The following is an 18,940-nucleotide window of genomic DNA, read 5'->3' on the forward strand; positions in this document are numbered from 1 at the left end:
TTTGATCACATGCCAGGTAGTGAACTAAACATTTTACATAGATTACCTGGGATGTTATTCTGCTCGTCCAATACCTAAAGAGAATGAAGCCAAAAAGGTTAAGGATTGCTGAGAGAATGCCCAAGTTCACATTCATTAACAAGGGGCAGAAGAAGGCTCTCAGCCCAGTTCCAGACCATTCCAAATCTTGATATCCCTCCTCTAAACTCCTCATCCTCTTCAGGAGTCTAATGAAGAGTTTCGACAGGTAGCTCTGTGTTCTTTTTATCTGGTTTATAGTGTTCTTCTTTCCTCTTCTTTCCAGTGAGGTCCTGAAACTGCCCTTTGTTGAGGGTCTCATTTCTAGCCCATATCTTATAACAGAGGTTTTAGGTAAGCATGAAAAGAAAGCAAATTTCACTTTTTGGGGGACAGAATGAATTAGCTGTGGTACGTTTATTAGAGGACAAAATGTATCAGGATGGAGTATAATACAGTCTTCTAGTAGAGTATAATATATAACTATTCATAAGAATTTGTAATAATGTTTCCCTTATGTTAAGAGTACACAGTAAGGGGGCGCCTGGGTGGCTCAGTCCGTTAAGCATCTGCCTTCGGCTCAAGTCATGATCCTGGCGTCCTGGGATCGACTCCCACATCAGGCTTCCTGCTCAGAGGGGAGTCTGCTTCTTCCTTTGCCCTCTCCATTCATTCTCTCTCTCTCTCTTTCTCAAAAGAATAGGTGAAATCTTTTTTAAAAAAGAGCACACAGTAAGCATATTTATAAGTCTCCAGAGGGTACAGTCTCTAGAATATGTATATTCTGTATATGTATGCATCTGTCAAGTGTGTGTGTGTGTGTGTGTGTGTGTGTGTGTGTGTGTGTGTGTGTGTGTAATGTATGCATTTCAGAGATTATACGCTCCGGAAATGTATAAATACACACCTTACCTGAACAAAATTATCTTAGGAAAGGCTTTAATTTGACAAGTCGTCTTCTGTAACACTCACTCTAGTGTTGAACTACGTAAGAAATGAGCATATCAAACAAGTATCATTATTTTCAGCATTTTTTTATGGAGCAAAAGAATATTTGTTATTTTCCTATGGACACCTAAGATACCACAAAAAATAGTATCAGGTATAGAAAACACCCTGAACATTGTATTTTCTAAAATTTAGGACCTAATCTTGGAAAGACAACATCAAAAGAGCTATTGAAGATTTATTCACTTGATTAAGATAAGAGCATCAGGGTCTGAGAACAGTGGAAGGTCATAGCTTGACTCCCTATTGATCAAGCGACAGTGGAGCAGGTTAAATAAACAGAAAGTAGGAATGCGATTTTAAGGTACCTTAGCTGTTTCAGAAGAGAAGGAATAATCCAGGGGATGACAAAGTCAGCACAACACATTGGAAGTTTTTCGAGTGAGCTACAGAATATCTCCTGTCTGAGTAGATTACAAGGAAATGAAGAATAGCCTCTTATTTCTTGTTAAGAGCAGACTGAATAGTCCAAGATCAAGTTATTTTTTTCTTTAAATTTTTGTGTTATGTTAATCACCATACATTACATCATTAGTTTTGGATGTAGTGTTCCATGATTCATTGTTTGCGCATAACACCCAGTGCTCCACGCAGAACGTGCCCTCTTTAATACCCATCACCAGGCTAACCCATCCCCCACCCTCCTCCCCTCTAGAACCCTCAGTTTGTTTTTCAGAGTCCATAGTCTCTCATGGTTCATCTCAAGATCAAGTTATTTTAATAGAAAGAAAGAACATCTCGGTTTGCCTTGTTAATATTTGGCAATAAAAAATTCATAAGCTTCTTTAATAGTTTCCATCTTAACAGATGAACCAAAACAGACCCAGTCTTGGCATAATTTTAATGAATTCTTTTGCTTTTTTTTCCCCCATGAGATTTATTATTTGCAGAGATTATAATACAATTAAATTCTCTTTCCACAAACCTACCACTTCCTAATTCAAGTTTTATAATTCATGGTTGTATTTCACATTCTGAAAACATCAGACACTTTAGGATAAAACTACTCTTTTAATATACAAAAGCACATTATCTTTCTCTGCATCTACACTTCTTCCTGTCTGCCACTACTAAACCTAATGTATTTTCAACCACCCATATCAACATATTAGGTAACTGTCTTCTACTTTGCAGAATTAAATGGGATTAGGCCTAACAAGTGCTAATAACATCATGCCCCACAGTCATGCACATTCTTTTTACAACTTTTTAATAAGGCAAACATGGCCGCACTTGCAAATATGGCCTAAAGACATAGCTAGTCTATAATGTGTAAGAATAAGAATCAAAAGGATATATATCAAAGCCATATTTTAGTATTCTGCCTTAGTTAGAAACAATCCAAGTATCCAAAGATAATTAATTTAATATTAGTTCAAAATTACATTCTATTAATATAAAAATGTTTGTCAGAAATCTAATCTAAATGAACTGATACTTTTTTTTTTTTAACAATTCTATGTGGGAGTATGGTAGCTTAATTTCTGAGTAAAACAGTATATATTTTTAAAAGATTTTATTTATTTATTTGACAGAGAGAGAGACAGTGAGAAAAGGAACGTAAGCAGAGGGAGTGGGAGAGGGAGAAGCAGGCTTTCCGCTGAGCAGGGGGCCCAATGCGGGGCTCGATCCCAGGACCCCGAGATCACGACCTGAGCCGAAGGCAGATGCTTAACGACTGAGCCACCCAGGCGCCCCAGTGAAACAGTATACTAAAAAGTCTAGGAATTTCATATTAACTAATATTTTAAGGAGAAAAATATAGATTTTATTTTAAAGTAAAATAAAATGTACAATTCTAATACAATGCTGTATTCTTTTAAAATCAGGGAAAATGGGTGCTTTAAAATCCAAATTATCAAAATAGTCTAATTTGTCCAAGGATTCTTTGGTTATGTGACCTTGGTTTATTTGAGAAAATATTTTCAGTAAGAAAGGCTTCTGTATGTATATGCAATTTTGTTGTTGATTTCCCAAAAAAAGACTAGCACATTAAAGCATTAGACGTTCAGTTTCTTTATTTTCTGGAATCTCTCTACAAAACTATATTATGTATTTATACATCTAGCACCTTCTAGCAACTTTTAACCAGGACTTTAATAGGGGATGGGCCTTCTGATTAATGCTTTTACATACTAGTCTAGTTTGTGAACTACAAACTAGGCTAGTCAATTACCTTTGAAAACAGTTGATACATATAATTCGCTTTGTAGTCATTTTGACTGAAGACATCACTTCATGTGAACTTGAAACCCTTGTAAAGGGAATAAAGTAAAAGTTGTTGTTGCAGTGACTTCTAAAACCTTTGACATGCTCTGTCTTGTAATATAAACTACTTTAAGATACGTCTTAGATTCATGGCACAGAAAATCCCAAAATACTAATAAATTAAGAACGGTAGTTTGCTGCCTAGAAAGGAAGTTTTGGTATAGGAGTGGCTCAGTCGGTTAAGCATCGGACTCTTGATTTCAGCTCAGGTCATGATCTCAGGGTTGGGAGGTTGAGCCCCGCATCGGGCTCTAAGCTCCGCGTGGAGTCTGCTTGAGGTTCTCTCTCTCTCCCCTCCTCCCCCCACTTGCATGTTCTCTCTCTCTCAAATAGATAAATCTTTAAAAAGATAAAAATCAATCTCAAGATCACAAAAACCTGGAGCAGAGAGTGGAGGGTTTTATGGTCTTTTTGGCTTACAACTAAAAGTCACAGTTTTTATTGCTAAAGAAATTTGGAAAAATGGACATTGTAACCTCTATCACATGAAATTATCTAAGTTTAATACCATGAATGTAAATCAGTTACTTAATTATACATTTCAAATTTGAATTACAAAGTAGAAATGTTACTTCAAAAGGACAAATTCTCTTAAGTATTTCAAGACCATAAAATAGCAAATATTTATGGATTCCAATATTAAATACTCTAGTGTGAGTCTCTTCAATATTTACATACCGGATTCTAAATCTTTCTAGGGTAAAACATGCACACTCATGAAGGAAAATCTTTTGTATCGTATTGAGTGTTTTTATTGACCTCCCTGGGCTGTGTTTGCAGTGCCCCTGTCAGCTTGATTAAGTTCTTAATGTCCAAAAAGGACGTGACCTGGATGTTGACTGGTTTCTTCTTGTGACACGGATGAGAGTCGTTGAGCCCCATTTATTATCCCAGTGTCAAAAGGTTGCTCATTCTGTATTGTAGATTCAAATCACTAACTACCTGCTTGGTCTGACCATTCAAGGTGGATAAAAGTCAACAACTCCACCCTGCATGCTAAGCACTGAATAGACTTTAGAGTTGATATGACTGATAGAGTTGATTGTACTTAAATGTCTTCCTTTATAATCATTAAAGATCTCTTCCTCTCATGACTTTGTCTTTGTCCCATCCTTATTGCCATTTCACTTTAAAGCTTTAAAATGTCATTCTACTTTTAGAGTTTTAAAAATCATTTCAAGCTTCTGGTTGCCAGGGCATACCTCAATGTTTTTCCCAAATTTGTGGACAGTCTTGTCTCAGAACAGAATGTGAATTGCACACACTCATATGGATGCTCCCTGCTGAGAACTGGACTTTTGAAAAATAAATGGCTAAAAAAACTCATGGTTTGTAAAAAGGCAAAACAGCAATTCCATCTGTTCTGTTTACTTCAGGCTGAAATTCTCCAACTTGTTTCTTGTCGTGAATATATCACAGGTGAAGTCCAGCAACTGGCTAGCATCTAGCTCCATGAAAAATAGAAAAACAGAAATGAATAGAACTGGCTTGTAGTTTTCCTTTTTCACAAGACAGAGACAAAGTTCTTCCTTTAGAAGGAGACAAATATGAAATGTAGCAAGCAGTATGCAATCTTGCTTTCCCCCCTAAGTATTAGATATAATTGACTTCACTTGATTCTTCTTTCTCAGTATTTAACTCTGGCCCTATTTCAGTATACTGCTTATAAAAAGAGCTTCAATTGCTTCACTGGATGTTCTGAACAAAATTTAGGAAAGGGAAAAAAAAGTCTTCTCTTGTGAAATCTCACCATTCCATCCCAATTTCAGTCTCATCTGATAACTGTGAACTTCAGAGGTCTCTTCACAGGAGGAGTCTTGCTTTCTCCATGGTTTTGACTTGTAGATCTAAGAACTTTGGCCTGAAAGTTAATATCTATACTTACTATTATTGTTATTGTTATTATTATTATTATTACTATCATCAAATGTTCTTTGCCCACATACAACGGTGCAGTGCTTTACGGGATGTTTGAAGAGGTTGTACAGATGTTCATTGTGGATGAACTCTACCAATTCAGACTTCTTGGAACTTAGAGACTGTTGAAGTAGAGAGGTATCCATGTTTTCTCTTTGTTTTCCATTCTTTTTCTAAATCCCTACATTGTCATGTAACTTCTGGTTATGAGTCTGTTATACTTTTGTTGATTTTAAAAGTATCCCAAGATGAAAAGAAGGCCTTCCTTCCTTGTCTGAGGATCTGGAATTGATTTTAGTTCAAAGCTACTTATTTCATTAATGTGACTTGAATCTCACTCATGGCTACCGTTCCCCCCCCCCGCGCCATCTTTTCAGCACCTTCCTGACCTGCTACTAATTTCAGGTTTCCCATTCGAGATATTCTAGCTTTCCTTTGAAGATTCTTCCAATTCATGTGAACAGTATTTAAAAAAAAAAAAAAGAGGGGTATTTGTAGAGCTGCAGCTGGAGTCTCTACCCAGACAATAGGAAGCTCTCTAACTGGGGAATTCCATTATGAATGCATTAAAGGTTGAAAAGCACTATTAGGTGTTTGAGTGGGTCCCTTGAGAGTATGAGAAGGAAAGGCAGTCTCCTTGCTTCGTGCTCAAAAAAGGATACTTCAGTGCCTCTACAAAGGTACTGTCAAACAGACGATTTGCAAAAATGGCACTTATTATGCTCTGTTCACGTGATAGAGACTTTTTTCCTCCCCTCTCTCTAAAAGCAATGAAAAATCGTTGCCACCTTTCTGTTCAATTATAGGGAGGGGCTGGAATCACTTGTTGGGTTCCACTGCAACAACAAAATTGCAATTTTGGGTTGTATAAGCTATTTTTCCTTCTTAAAGGAGCAGGGATACATTTCTAAAGATTATGGAAAACATTAAATAACAACAACAACAACAACAGCAAAAAAACTACAACTAGGTTTTGGACAGAAGGGGAATTATCTAAGACTTAATGTGGTGTGTCACAAAGAGTGTAGGGTTGGAAGATGAGTCAGACTCGAGTCTGTATACCAGATCTGCTACTTACCAGCTACATCATTGAATAATCAAAGGCCAATTTTCTTAACTGTCAGGACACATTCATAGAATTTATTTATTTGATAGGGGCAAACCGGAAATATTTTTAGAGCACCTGGCATAAAGCAAAAACTAAAACAGGCAATGGCTCATTCCCTTCCCCACAGTTTTGAAAGCAGAAAGGTTCCTCTTAAAAGAAAACGTGGAAAAAATAATGGAAAACCTCAAGACAACCAAGGTGTGGAATTCATTTCTTTTTGTTTTCTGTTTGCTTTCTTTGCTGACATTCGCTTCTCTGCAGCCCTACCTTCTTCTTCTGGTACACATTACATTTTGCTTGCGGAGCTGTTCCTCATCTGCTGTAATATGATCCTACTGGGATTCTTCATTTCTGTGCCCTCTGGGAATTTAATTAAGAACCTAAGTCACAAATGATGAAAGGTATTAGTTGCTGACACAACCTGATGGAAGCTTCTGAAAAAGAAAATTCATTTGATTTTCATAAATCCCTGCAAGTGGGAAGACAACTAAAATTTCATATCGCGTCCTCTCCCTTCGGAAAGGAAACTTGCTCAGATTTCCACGAGTGTAACTTGTTCGCTGTCCATGAATGGCCTCTGGGATGTGACTCTTCCCACATTCCCCTTCCAAATTCACTTGGTCCCAGACGGATCCTGTGGGTATTGCCCTCCAAGCTGCTTCTCTCTAGATCCTTACGTCCCTGTTGGCCATTTTTCAGACTCAAGAATCGTGTATTATGATCCTCATATTATTTTCCTTCCACTAGGACTTTCTCTCACATGTAGGAATTTAAATGATGCTGCTGGAGGATGCAGGATCATTTTTCATTATCAGATTCTCTTTATGGTTTTGGAGGAGTACTGATGTCTTTTATTAGTCTGCCTACCTTTCCACCTCGAACCTCTGATGCATGTTTCTGATAGCTGGTGAATATGTAGCTGCTTATCTTTATTCTGATACTGGCACCTGCCTATCAATTCACAGTTGTACATTTTTGTGCCATCACCCTCCCAGCCAGGATCCAGATAGTATTCTCTGGTGCATATGCTGAATTTCTGATTCTGGCCCACAGATGTTTGGAGAACCATGTGAGCATGTGAAGTTCTGCAAGCTCACACTGTCCCACATAAACTCAGACCTTCTGCTTATACATAACCATGGTGTTCATTTCTTTTAATGCCCTGACGGACTCTCCATTTTGTTTCTGCTTCATCAAGAAGTGTGTTGCATGGCCATAAAGCACAGGAGGCATATCGGAAAATAATATAATTTTGCAGAAGCACAGCTTCTGTGTAATCTCAGTCAAGTAATGTAACTTCCCTGAGCTTTTGTGAATCATGAGCAATAATGCAGCTTTCTTGTTATATAACCTCAAAACACACAGTGGATGTTTAACAAATTTCTGTCCCCAGGGTCTATGGTAGGGGAAGAAAATTAATTCTACCTTCACCTTTTTGAGTTCTTAGCTGCAATCCCTAAAGTAAGAAGCAGGTTAATAAAAGAAAAGCAGAAAGAAATTTATTAGCATGTATACCTCATGTGTATATGGGAGTTATTCAGAGAAAAATGAGTAACTCTCCAAAGTGGCTTAGAATTCTGGCTTAAATAACATCTTTATAGGGAAGGGAGGGGGGAATGTAGGCCTCTTAGGGGAGAATAAACGTGCTTTAGGAAAGATGAACAGGCCCTCAGAAGAGCAAGTGGGGCAAAGTTGGTGTGGGTGTGTCTTCTTCAAATGTCCTCACCTGTAATAACAGTCAGTCCTCCTTATTGATAAAACTCTCCGGGAGGAGATCCAAGACAATTGAATCAAGTTCCTTTCCAAAGACAGTCTTTCAGAAGATAAGGAGAGCTCTGAGAAAATATCTGCCTGCATTTGATGTTTTTCAAGTATCTACAGTTCAAAAGAATCACTATACCAAAGTGGCATATTGGGGGTGCCATGCCTGAAATCCCACAATAATATTTTGAGGTTCCATAAGTTGCTACCCTTCACTACCTCCACCTCCCTACCCACGGCTTTATTCCTCTTTCCTCTACCCTATATATTTATTTACAATCTCTTTGTGATGGGCGAGCCGTGGATGGAGGCATCTACAGTCAGTTGACTGTGCATTAGGGAGGACAATTTGGTGTCTAACTCTCCTTACTGGTGTTTCAGTTAATCCTTTTACTTTTAATCCCAACCTCACCCACATTGGCTACTGAAGTGCCTAATGCTTTCTGTTCCTGAGACCTTGCTGAGAAATTGGGGTGCAAATAGTATTGCTTCTTCTTGATTCTGTACCAGTGGCTATTTGGTTTCAATCCCTTTAGCTAGGCTAAATCATCTAAACAGTTGTTAGTATCTGCCAATCTTCATTAATTTTGTTGACATCTCTCAATCTTGAATATTTCTTTCCAAATCCCTTTGTTCTTATAGATTAGACCTTTTTATTCCTGGTAAGTTCACATGGATACCTCGTGTTAGCTGGAACTCCAAGGAGATAGTCCCGTAAGCATTCTGCTTCTAAAACTATTATAAATTGCACTCTGTGATTTTAATATAGGTATACTTTGATGCCTGTATTTTTATAAGCTTTATTCCCATTTAACTTATTTATTAGATGTTAATTAAATAGCATCACACATGGCCACTGAAAATGTGCCATTGCTTTGGGAATTCAACAGAAAGTTTTGCTTCAGTTTATTTATTGAAATTGCTTTAAGTATGCATTTGTACTTAATTTCAGAAAATAATTATGCTATAAATTTGTTTTAATTTTTTTATATATAAGCATAGAAAAACTGGAGATGAAAAGAAAATTAGAGTATACTGTATATATTTCTACCAAACTGAAATTTGCTTTGTGCTCCAGAATATATGTAGAGTCTCAACACAGGTTATTGGAATTGTGTAATGTTGATTTTTATTCCTAGTGGGTAGTTTGTATTCTTATTATAACTTTGGAGTCATCGTGGATATTAAATGGCATGTGTTACTCCAGGGATGCCAGTGGGGTGCATCTGAATAAATATACTCTGCTTATCAACTCATAATAAGCTTGGAGAAGTATCCCTTTTTATAGGAAATTATGCTAATTTTAAGGGTACTCTCATAATTTAATTGGGTTATCAATTTCTACCTCTTCCTGCATTCATATCTCTAGAATGTAACATCTGTTCATAGGGTGTATTAGATATTGCACCCCACTTTTTCAACATTATTTTGTTACTGAAGACAGTGTTGTAACTTTGAATGAGAGTGTTCTGGCAAACATTTTTATTAAGAAAAACACATAGATTTCCAACCAAAAATGCCAAAAATTTTTATTAACGTTTATCTTTAGTAAGTATTAGAAGTTCAAATGACTGCCACATTTTTATCTTATGTTATAAATTCAAAGGGGCATGGCTGTATTTCCAAACATCAATTTATCCCCAATGAGCCATACTCTGGAAAAGGGCTGTTTTGCTTAGAAGGGCTTTGTTACTGCAGTATGGTGGTGGTCCTCCTGATACTTCCTGAGATTTGGAATCTGGTCCCAAATAGGATGGTTCATCTTTCCTCTGAATATACATATGCCTCTGCATTAACATCAAATTCCAACTGAAGGGGATTTTAATATATGTAGTGTAGGCTGACTTGCCTTGGACATCGAACTCTAAGCACTCTGTGAAGGTGCCATTATTCACTTACCGTGGCTTGTATAGAAATTAACAACAATTGAAAAGAAAAAAAAATTAGCAACAATTGAACAATTAAAGCAAAAGAAATAGCATAATTTACTTTTCATAATGTTAAAAATCACATATTTGTTCATTGTAGAAAAGAAACATAATAAAATTGCATATAGTCTCATCATCCAGAAATTACCAAAGATAAACATAAGAATGTTTATCTTTCTAGATGAAGCAATCATTCAAAATATGGCAGCTCCTAGAATAGGCTCTACATTAGTGAGCATCCTGTAAAAAGTAGCTGTTATTGCAAGCTGCCATTTTTGGTATAAAAATGTACAAAATCATAATAATATTGGAAATATTTATAATTAGTTTTTATTATTTTCATTTTAAATATATTTTTTAAATATTTTTGTCAATTACAATTTCACAGTATGCTTAAAAATGACCAACATCTCTTTATATAAAAAATATGGTTAGCTGAGACAAATCACTATCATTGGTGGTTAATTTTCATATAATTTGAAATTAAACAATTGCCAGTAAAGCCAGACAAATTTAGTGAATGTGTGTAAGAGAAAAATATATAATGGAAGAATTTTGTGCAATAAAGTTTCTTCAAAAAATATTTAGGCCACTGTTAACTTGACTCAAGCATGAACTCATAACTATTCTATTTGTACAGAAGGAAATCAAGTATTGAATGAATGAGTAAGAATCCTTGAAGTTCTTTTAAAACCATAAATTCTGTAGTACAAAGATCTGAGTTTAATATCAAATTATAGAATCACAGATTATTAGAGTAGGAAAAAACATAGACATTTATTTGCAAAGGATGTTGATCCCCAAATATAGACAACATTGGGCTCTCATACCTCTATCCAGTTTCTATGCTCTCAGGAGAAAAAAGTTGAAAATCACAGTGTAGTATTTGCTAATGTTTACAAGAAATACATATTTCCTCATAGGTGGCCAATATTTTTTTTTATATTTCTTTGGGAAAAAAATGCCTGTCTTCAGAATAGTTATAGTTATTAGGTTTTAATTTTATTTTTTACTCTGTTCAGTTGCTGAACACTTTTGTGATCTCAGAAAATTTTATGAAAGACTTCTGCACCTAATCATAAGGTGACGTTCCTAGGTCCTCTGCTTACGTTTGATAACTGTTTTGGAATACAACCAAAAATATTCACTGTCATTGTGAGTTCTTGGAAGTCTTTATCTCTCATAGGGTTGATATTTGGCAAGTGTGACATGTTTTATCTTGCCATAAAGTTTCTTTCTCTTCTTTGTATATTTTGAAGAGAATCTGGATTTTTTTTTAAAGATTTTATTTATTTATTTGAGAGAGAGAGAGAATGAGAGATAGCATGAGAGGGAAGAGGGTCAGAGGGAGAAGCAGACTCCCTGCCGAGCAGGGAGCCCGATGTGGGACTCGATCCCGGGACTCCAGGATCATGACCTGAGCCGAAGGCAGTCACTTAACCAACTGAGCCACCCAGGCGCCCCGAGAATCTGGATTTTAAGTGGTAAAAAACCCTTTGATTTAGGTTCAGGATCTTTGATTTAGGTCAGATGATGAGTCCTCTATGGGATTAATTTGTCACAATCTTCCAAGGTCATTTTTGGTTTTGTTCAAGTCCGATATTGCCATGGAACCTCTTTGGCACTCACAAGCTCTCCACTGAGTTTTTAGGTGGTGCACGAGCCTCTTGAGTATTTAGTATCTCCTAGTGGCCCAGTCATTGCCTCCCACTTGATCCATTCGCATAGATTGAAAACAACAACTCAATGCTGTGAATGAGGATTTAATTATGCAGTTAATTTAAAATTTGCTGTCATTCATAATTATCAGCACCTGCTATTACAGTGTATGGATGGCCTGTCAGGATGGAGTCTTGGGTGTCAGCCCCACTGAGCTCCCAACAGAATGTCATTAAATGAGTGACGTAGTCGACACCACATCAAGAAGAACCACCCCACAGAGCCCAGGAAACACACATAATCCTGAGGAAAAAATAAATCACTGTTTTAAGCCAAAAGTAGTAATAAAGAAAAGATGGCATCATGTTACCTGATCATTATTCTATCAGAGAGCTAGTAAAAGGACTGTGCTCTACAACAGAAAGTGGGCTTATTAATTTTGCTGTTAGAACTTATCTTAATTGTGACTTTTATTCTGACCGCTAGTGACTCAGAGTAGTATCCAGGCATCTGAAAGATGTCACTCTCTTATTTTGGGCTGCCATAACATAAAGACCTCAGACTGTGGGGTTTAAACCACAAACATTTATTTCTCATGGCATTGGAGCCTGGGAAGTTCAAGTTCAAGGCACCAGGAAATCTGATGTCTTGTGAGAATCTGCCTCCTGGCTCGCGGACAGCCACCTTCTCACGGTAAGCTCACTCATGTGGCCAAGAGAGAGACCATCTCTCTGTGTCTCTTCTTAGAAGGACACAGATCCCATGCCCTCATGAGAGGCAGATAATGGGGGCTCTACTCTCATGACTTAATTACCTGCTAAAAACAACCCCCCCAGATACCAAACAGTTGGGAGTTAGGATTTCAACATAACTAAGCCAGACCACTGAAAACAGAAACTCAAGAAAGTTGTTTTGGAAACTGGCACTGATTGTCCAGTTTGGGGCTGCTGAGGATCTGTCCATGTGAATAGGAAGTGTAATATGACATCATTTATTACCACAGTTGTAAGAAAATGCTTACTGTGTGTTTAAGTGATTGAAAGGATTTTCTTTTTTCTTTTTTCTCCCCCCTCTATTAGGGATGGGTGAGGTTATTTTTTCTGTTCAATAGGAGAAGTCAGGAAAATGTTAGTGAAGGAATTACACAGTTACACGTCAAGGAGCATGAGCAGTGGGAGGGCGAGTAGACAGAACCAGTAGTTTTACCCAAAAATGCATGGTGTAGATGTCTTTTCATTTTTACTTTCTTGCTGTCTTGTTCTATGGGGAGAAGGCATTCCTTCACTTTTTCATGTAACAACTAAAAGTTATTACTGTAGAAAGAACTCCTTCTGGAACAATTCAAAACAAACGCAGGCTTTCAGTGGCTTATATAATGTGTCATGCACGAATTAGGTGATTAATGAGTGTGTATCCATTGTTGCCTGGTAAAGTGGGGAGACCGGGGCTCTGGGGCTCCACGCATCCTAAAGATGTCCCCAGAGGCTCTTGGTCTTGTCCCCAGGAAGAATACAGGGGCAGACAGACACGCAGCACAGCGCACGAGCCACTCGAGCGGTCAAGTTGACTTGAGCAGACAGGAGAGCAGGTGCGCTCCAGAGAAGGAGAGCACGCGGTGCGCCCTGGGCTGGGTCTCTGTCTTCTACGGGCGGCTGTTAACGAGGGGGCGGAATATTCATTCCTTGGGGCCGGAAGCGGCGGTTCCCGCTCTTTCTGCCTACTTTGGGCAGGGGTTTCCGTCCCGGCCCACGGCATCTTGGGCCCGGCTGGTGCGACGCGGCCTCCGGGGCGCGCTGCCCGGACGCGCCTCTGCCCTGCCTGCGTGCGAGCTGGCTGCCCCTTCCTCCTGGCTGGCCTCCAGGTATGCTGCTAGAGCCTAGCTGCCCGTTCTAACATCATTAGAAAGATTATGTCGAATTACTCATTCAATAAATTATGCACCCACCTTTAAATTTTCCATCGGAATTATAATGCGTTTTACTTAGGCTGCTCCCAAAACCAGTCCAGTGATGCCACGAAGGCACGGACAAAATAACGAAGCACCTCTGTGACTAGCTTTCAGAGAGAATTTAATTAGGTCCAAACTAGTAACTTCACTCAATTACAGTGGATCTTAAAATCTCACAGTCCCAAAAACATTTTAGAGGCCTATATTGATTTGGAAGAAATTTCTCCTTGATTTAAGTTTTTAATAAGAAATCCAATCAGTATACATTTTTTTCCAAAATTTATTACCGAATCAGGATTACAGTGTTGCTGTCTCCCCGTTTATGTTGCTCGTGCAATTTCCATTCGTCTCCTGCAGTCTTTCCTCAGGTGGAGCATATTGGGCTGGTTTGGGGAGCCTGGGTTCCTGTGTGACTCGCATAATTCTGAATTTATATTGCATCTGTTATTTCTGTTTTGCCTCTAGACTTGACTGCTATCCCAAGCAACATAATATGTTACCTTTTTTTTGTAATTTTAAAAGCCATTTGCTCAGCTTTCTTCTTTTTTTCCTTTATTTTGCAATAGCTATATTAATGGAGTTGCTGGAATAAGTCTGTTGAAGGCATAGGCAAAAAAGGAAAATGACCACCAATGACGATTTAATTCTTCAATTATTTTTAAATTACTTGTTAGCTTCACTCTTGGAGAGAAAGGGATGGAATGGTGGAATGCAGGCATGGGGCAGACAGCACTTATCCTAATGACTGCCTGCACGCTCCTAAAATCAGGCAGATGCCTACTTTTATGTTAAATATGGGATTTATGTCACTTCCTTTAGAAGCTCAAATTCCTTTTCTTAACAAGATTTGGCTTAAAGGAAGGAGATAGATCTGTATATTTTAAACTTGGCAATCTATACGTTTAACATCTTTCTTTTCTTTTAAAAAAATACAATGTAAATAACAGATTGGATTTTGGCGCTCCTGGATCTCATTACAACTTTTGGGCATGTAACTTTTGGGATTTACTAGCATACTGGTTTCCAAGCTTTTTTCCTTAGGACATGTTTTAATTATTTCCTCTCTGCAGACCCTGTACTTTAAATTTTTTATTTTATTTGCAAATCTACATATGCCTGCCAGTCGGAATGTCTCATCAAAATGAGACAAGCAGGGGTGCCTGAGTAGCTCAGTCCTTAGGCGTCTGCCTTTGGCTCAGGTCATGATCCCAGGGTCCTGGGATGGAGCCCTGCATCGGGCTCCCTGCTCCGCGGGAAGCCTGCTTCTCCCTCTCCCACTCCCCCTGCTTGTGTTCCCTCTCTCGCGGGCTCTCTTTCTGTCAAATAAATAAATAAAATCTTGAAAACAACAACAGCAACAACAAAAAATGAGACAAGCAAACTCCTCATTAAAATCCAAGAAGCTGGATGTTTTTGGTAATCTGTGTAGCTTTAGGTGAGAGGTGGGGAATGGTTGGCAAATAAATGGTCAATATCTTTAGGCTTTTGTAAAATACTGGAAATATTAGGGTAACATTGTTCTGACCCTTTGAACTTGACCCCATGTGAGGTCTCTTACAGCAATAAAAGTACAGAGATCTATGAAACTGTACACGGATATCCAAAATTAGTCTTATGTTTTCAGAAAGATTTGAATGCATAACAGTAGGCCACACGAATTTAATATACATTTAGGAAGTGATGATAAATTGGAGATGGGGGAGAAGAATGGAACAGAGGCAAGGTCACAGGTGCAGTACCACACTCATGGAGGCCACAGGCCAGCCGACAAGCACAGACCTGCTCAGAAAGCACCTGCACTGGGGAAAGCATCAGGGCCCACTCCAAAAAGAAGGAGACCTTCTCGACCCCTTAGACCAACGACCTACCGGTTTCTGAACACAAAGATAAAAGAACCAGAGGTCAGATGCGGTGGTTTCTGTTTGCCTGTGTTCTTTCCACGGCAGCCACGTGAGGTGGCAGGAGGGGTCTTCAGGCACATATGGTGAGGACTCAGCTTGCCTTGTTTGAAATCAGTTCTGCTCCTCATTGTCTCAGACCAGGTACTTGGGGTATGTCCTTTACCAAGCAGGAATAACAGCCTCTTCGTGGTGTTATGAAAGGAACATACAGGCTAGCTATGCACCGCCAACCCCCTCTTCCTCCTCCGAGCTCGTCCAAGCCCATGTAACCCACTGCTGTCGCCATGGCCGTGCTCACCCAGAATCTGCAGTTCCAGAAGCTGCAGAAATGGTACCACGAACACGGCTCTGAACCTCAACTTGCGTCTCCTTTTCAAGGGGGACAAGGAATGCTTTAGCCACTTCAGCTGGAACCTGAACACCAACCACGGGCATATTCTGGTGGATTACTCACAAGAACCTTGTGAGCGAAACTGTGATGCAGATGCTGGTGGACCTGGCCAAGTCCAGGGGTGTGGAGGCTGTCCAGGAGCACATGTTCAGCGGCAAGATCAATTTCACAGAGGATTGGGCAGTGCTGCACGTGGCCTTGTGGAACCAGGCAAACACACCCATTCTGGTAGATGGCAAGGATGTGATGCCAGAGGTCAACAGGGTCCTGGAGAAGATGAAGTTTCTTTCTGCCAGCGAGTCCGGAGCGGCGACTTGAAGGGGTACTCAGGCAAGCCCATCACAGACGTCATTAACATCGGCATTGGCGGCTCCGACCTGGGACCCCTCATGGTGACCGAAGCCCTTAAGCCATACTCTTTCAGGAGGTCTCCGGGTCTGGTTTGTCTCCAACATCGACAGGACCCACATCACCAAAACTCTGGCCACTCTGAACCCTGAATCGTCCCTGTTCATCATTGCCTCCAAGACCTTAATACCCAGGAAACCATTGCGAATGTGGAGCCGGCAAAGGAGTGGTTTCTCCTGTCGGCCAAGGACCCTTCTGCCATTGCAAAGCACTTTGTTGCCCTGTCTACAAACACAGCCAAAGTGAAGGAGTTTGGGATTGACCCTCAAAACGTTCGAGCTCTGGGATTGGGTAGGAGGATGCTACTCGCTGTGGTCAGCCATTGGACTCTCTGTTGCACTGCATATGGGATTTGACATGTTCGAGCAGCTGCCCTCAGGGGCCCACTGGATGGACCAGCACTTCCATATGACGCCCCTGGAGAAGAACGCCCCCATCCTGCTGGCTCTGCTGGGTGTCTGGTACATCAACTGCTTTGGATGTGAGACGTAGGCCATGCTGCCCTATGACCAGTATCTGTACCACTTTGCTGCCTACTTCCAGCAGGGTGACATGGAGTCCAACGGGAAGTACATCACCAAGTCCAGCACTCGTGTGGACCACCAGATGGGCCCCATTGTGTGGGGGGAGCCAGGGACCGATAGCCAGCATGCCTTCTACCAGCTCATCCACCAAGGCACCGAGATGATACCTTGTGACTTCCTCATCCCAGTCCAGACCCAGCACCCAATAAGGAATGGTTCACAAGGAAGGTTCATAAGGAAGGCATCACAAAATCCTCCTGGCCAACATTTTGGCCCAGACTGAGGCCCTGATGAAGGGGAAGTCGACCGAAGAAGCCCAGAAGGAGCTGCAGGCCGCAGGGAAGAGTCCAGAGGCCTTGGAGAAGCTGTTGCTACACAAGGTCTTTGAAGGAAATCAGCCAACCAACTCTATTGTGTTCACCAAGCTCACGCCATTCATTCCGGGAGCCTTGATTGCCATGTATGAGCACAAGATCTTCATTCAGGCTATCATCTGGGACATCAGCAGCTTTGACCAGTGGGGGTGGAGCTGGGAAAGCAGCTGGCCAAGAAAATCGAGCCTGAGCTTGGCGGCAGTAGCCCAGTGACCTCTCACGACTCTTCCACCAATGGGCTCATCAACTTCATCAAGCAGGAGCGTGAGGCCGGAAGCCAATAAATTCATGCCTGGCTGCAGTCCCTGTTGTGACTGGTCCTTCTTGTCGCTGCTCCCCAGAGATGCACTGCACAGTCCTGCCCAGAGCAGCCTCTGGTTGCGGGCTTGGAGCATAAGCCCTTTGGGGGAAGCTAGTCTGGAATTGCCACCTTGCCCTTCCATGTCCACGTGCCCTCTGTTTTACAGTCAGCTGGTGTTTCAGTGCAGCTGATTTTTCTGACCATGTTCACTTTGTTCATGTACCAGATAGAAAAATAAAGATGCCACAAAGGAGGGGGAAAAAAAGGAACATACAACACATGGTGAATGAGCTTGTTAAAGCATTTAGCACAGACCCCGGAAGTACCCTACCAGTGCTGTCTCCGTGCTTATATGTGTTATATATGCAGTTTGCAGGCCTGGCATTGAGGAAACTATTTGACAGCTTACAAGCAGGTGGATCAGTGCAAGTGTAAGGACCACTTTGAAATGATTCCCATGACATTCCCTGACAGTAACAATCATCTTTACCTGCAGCTACATGCACAGATTTCAGAGTTACCAGTTGTTTATGAGACGCTTCTCCTCTGAAGCAATGCAGATGATAATAAATGACACCGATTTCTGTTTTTGCTAATTGACTTACATTTACCTTATCTCAATAAGTATGGATAAATAAGATACATTTCAGAAAAAAAATATTGTGTAATTGTCATGATGTTTACATGTCTCTGTAGATCCTGCAAATTCAAATGCAAATGAGTGGAAATTTTATTGAGTATCTGCTATGTGTCAAACACCTTGCTGGTTGTTTTACAGGCATTATCTGTTAATATAGGTAAGGACCCTGCAAGTAGGATTGTTACTAGAATTTTCAAGGTAAAGATATTACTTAAGGACATTAAATAAGTTGTCCAAACATATACAGTTAATGACAGAATGAGGAGGTAAATTTCCATGGCTGGTCCTGCTTTGAACAAAGTTTAAATTCCAACTTAAAAAAATGGTGGGTAATGTGATAATTTTTGCAACTTCTATGGCGTGCAATAATCATTGGCATTAATTATTATTGAAATATTAAATGAGTAGAATCAGTGATTCAGAGCTAAATCAGTTGTTGCAGTACAGCTGAAATCTGCATGATAAAACTCAATAACAATTATACCAAATATTTGAAAAAGTATGGTAAAACATTGTGTTCCTTTCATAAATACTCCAAGTGTAACTAGCATATTAAAAAAAATTAGAGAAGAATAATTTTTAGGCTGTTTGAAGTTGTGAAAATACACCAGCTTAAGCTAAATTTCATAATGCCTTTCATTTAAAACAGGTAATATATCTGGAAAAAGAAATTAAACTTTATTTTTAGACTTTTAAAGAATTTATTTCACTGGTAAAGAAATTAAGGACTCTATTGAAATCAGCATGAACTGTTCTGCAATTTCTTTTTTTTTAAGATTTTATTTA

The 18,940-nt window shown here is 39.7% G+C and overlaps 1 protein-coding gene and 1 pseudogene across 1 annotated transcript in view; both read left to right on the forward strand.

Annotated features, from left to right (window-relative positions):
* The window catches only part of PCDH15 (protocadherin related 15), a 1,645,434-nt gene that overhangs the window by 993,570 nt on the left and 632,924 nt on the right, over positions 1 to 18,940 (forward strand). The window lies entirely within an intron of this gene.
* On the forward strand, positions 15,562 to 17,762 carry LOC112808039 (glucose-6-phosphate isomerase pseudogene; annotated as a pseudogene).

Source organism: Callorhinus ursinus, unplaced genomic scaffold (genome assembly GCF_003265705.2).
Source record: "Callorhinus ursinus isolate GAN/ISIS: 27379988/994484 unplaced genomic scaffold, GSC_fseal_2.0 scaffold32, whole genome shotgun sequence".
NCBI classification, from domain to species: Eukaryota; Metazoa; Chordata; class Mammalia; order Carnivora; family Otariidae; genus Callorhinus; species Callorhinus ursinus.